This window comes from Alexandromys fortis, unplaced genomic scaffold (genome assembly GCF_014885135.2).
Source record: "Alexandromys fortis isolate MF-2015 unplaced genomic scaffold, M_Fortis_MF-2015_v1.1 scaffold_60, whole genome shotgun sequence".
NCBI lineage: Eukaryota > Metazoa > Chordata > Mammalia > Rodentia > Cricetidae > Alexandromys > Alexandromys fortis.
Window position 1 is genome coordinate 8,670,239 of NW_026067946.1, and position 3,468 is coordinate 8,673,706.

Sequence of the window (3,468 nt, forward strand, 5' to 3'; positions counted from 1 at the left end):
GTATACAATATTCTGTCTGTGTGTATGCCTGCAGGTCAGAAAAGGGCACCAGACCTCATTACAGATGGTTGTGAGCCACCATGTGGTTGCTGGGAATTGAACTCAGGACCTTTGGAAGAGCAGGCAATGCTCTTAACCTCTGATCCATCTCTCCAGCCCCGGGAAAGTCTATTTTCAATAAAAGGAACAAAAATGAGAACCTGCCGCCACACCTTTCAGAAGGAACACACCTTCTTATCTGTTACCTCTGGATCAGTAAGACGTTACAGCACCTGTCAGTCCCAGAGTCTCGCTGTGCATAACTAGAATGGATGCTTCAGGTATTACCTCTTACCTTACTTAGGAGTTCTGAAATCACAGTTTTCACAGTTTGTATTTATCCAATCCGAAAACAATCTATTTTAAGAACCCCAGCTGCAAAGAATCCTTGGAGGTAAACATTCTAAACATTCTACCTCTGTGGTAATATTTGGCACACTAAGAAAGACTAAAATAGGCACTGAGTGAGGAGCTATCTCTACCTTCTGTTCATCGACATAGTGAATACTACTAGATTCATATCCAAAGAAAACAAAGTCTTTTTTGTCAACAGATACTTGCACCCGTGGCAGCATCCACATTAGCCAGAACCAATCTAGATGCCCTTCAGTGGATGGATGGAGAAACAAAGGAAGGTATATTTATAGAATGGGATTATTAGGGGGAGGGAAATGGGAGGCGGTGGCGGGGAAGAGTCAGAAATCTTTAATAAATAAATAAAAATTAAAAAAAGAATGGGATTATTACTCCTCATCATATAAAAGAATGAAATCCTGTAATTTGGACTAACATGGATGGAACTGGAGAACAATATGCTGAGTGAAACATGCCAGACACAGAAAGACAAATGACGTATGTTCTCACTTATGTAATAGAAACCCGTGAGTCAATCTTGTAGAAGTAGGAGATGGAACAACAGACACAGGAGACAAGGAAAGGAGAGAAAGGGAGTAGAAAAAGAATTAAGATGACTTTCAGAAAGAGGAAGGGAAGGAGTAAGGAGAGGAGGGGAGATAAGCCATAGCTGCTCAGAGGATAGCCTGTCCAGTTTTTTACATTAATATATTACACTTGAAAACTTTCCAACACTGATGGTCTCCCCTAACACACTGCCCTTTCTGTTTTTGCTTTTTCTTTAAACAAGTCTTGGTATATTAGCCCAAGTTGTCTTGGAATTCATAATCCGCCTGCCTCGGTATGTTAACTAGAATGGTTACAGGCTTCCACCACCAAACATGGATATTGTTTTCTTAGTGTGCAAGTTCTTGTGCATTTATAAAGAGGATGTGGCTTCGATTTAAAATTCTCAGACAAGAATATTTTAGTGGAAAGGAGTTTTCTTTTGTTTTACCTAGGAGCTGACATCTCTGAGCAGTTTTCTGTATATTTAATTATGTAGATGGTATTTGGGCTTATTGTTCTAGCTAACTGTAAAATCAATAACTCTCAGATTACTGTCCAAAACTCCTTTTGAAGCAATGGACTCATGTTTATAATCTAGGATGGAATTATTAAGTGGTATGGTCACAAAATTACAATGCATGCCAAAGATGTGTCCTAGGTAGCTTTGTCAACTTGATACAGCCTAGGGTCATCTGAGAGAGGAAGTGTCTCCATCAGACTGGTCTGTGGGCACGTCTGAGGGGAATTCCTGACTTTTAATTAATGTAGGAGACCCCATGGGCAGTACTATTCCCTGGGCAGGTGGTCCTGGGTTATACGTAGAAACTAGCCAAGCATGGGTCTATGAGCAAACCTTGCCTGTTCCTGGGCTCCATTCTTTCCCATGGTGTGGGTTGCTGTTCTTTTCTGCAGCATCAAATTTCTGCTCTTTATTGGGTCATTTACAGCAGTATGTAAATGCTCTCTACTAGTTCTGACTAAAACAAACAAACAAACAACAAAGTCTCTCAACACTGGGATCACCTGTCCTCCTAAATCTTCAACTGACTCAAGGAGGCTTTGTTCTCCACCACCCATGGGCTCTGCTTTCATCATGATGGCCCACAACCTCCTTTTTGACAAACCGAACTGTTATGTCCCTCTCGTTACTAGACTGCCAGGCAGCAGCTCTAAGGGCTGATATACACCTCCTTCTATAAACGCCCCAAACGAAACAATTTCCTCTGTCCCTAGGCTTAGTTTTCTGTCTGCAGCTGCTGACTTAGAAGGTTCTAGACCCAGTCATCAGAAACGTCCTTCGCAGAAATTTCGTCAAATCTTATTCAAAATAATCTTTGTATGTAATAATCTTCTTTGCAATATAGATGAAGGCCAAACCCACACCTTTGGAGATGCACAGGCGTCTTCTTACCTGTTATAGGTTCCTCCTATATTTTCTGGAGTCAGGAGCCCGAGTTTGTATCCTGGTCTCTTCCTAGGCTGACTAGACTTCCTTAACTTTATCCATGAAATGGAGGTGAAACTTGCACTCTATAGCTAAACCTAGCTATTTGTGGCGATGAAACAGAAATGCACAGGAAAGCACCCCCACTAGGGCTGCCAAGGTACTTATACTTAAATGCAGCGCTTGTTTACTTGTTTATATTCCCTCCGAGAAAGATGTGAGAGGAAGACTCTTGCCAGTGGAACTCAACGAAGAATTCCCCGGATCTAGAATTGCTCCTGGGAGAAGTTTACAGCAAGAGCTAGAACGGCGAATGAATTCACTTAAGAGAGAAACAGAAGAATGAGAACAGTGGCTAGGTCCATTGCCACTGGTTGCTTCTGAGAAGATCCATTTTTCTCAACTTTCTACACAGAGTCTTAGGAATCTTTCATCTTAGAAACAAGTCCTAGGAAGCAGCTAAGGTGTTCCTGGCTCTGATACCTGCTTCTGTGCGGAATGGTCTTTCTTTGAAAATATAGAATAACATGTATCCCTAGAATTCAACCATATGCTTTATCCTTCAGTAAGTTTCACCGGCATTTACGGACATAGAAAACAGTTCTATCGTATGAAACACACATATGTTCGTATAACACGAATACAATTTAAAGGAAGATGATACATTTCTCAACAGCTACGGGCGTGGGCGAACAGAGTAGGCACCAGTGCTATCAAAGCTCATATAACACAAAACTGAATAGAGGCGCTCTGCGCCACACCATGCCAAGTCCACCTTGCCCCCCTAAGTCGGGTCCAGCATCCTCATCTTCAACCCACAAGCCGGCGTTGGCCCCGCCCCTTCCGAGCTCCGCCTTTAAGTCTGTCCTGCCAGGAGCCGTGCCCCGGCGCAGCCACGCCCCGCTAAGCCACGCCCTCGAGCTGCCCGCCCCATGGACAGCCACGCCCTGCTAAACTACGCCCCCTCGTTGCCCGCCCCACAAAGCCACGCCCTAATAAACCAGGTCCTCGAGCTGCCCTCCCCGTCAAGCCACGCCCCCGACAAGCCACACCCCTCCGGCTAGGCGGGGTCGGCTCCGCGC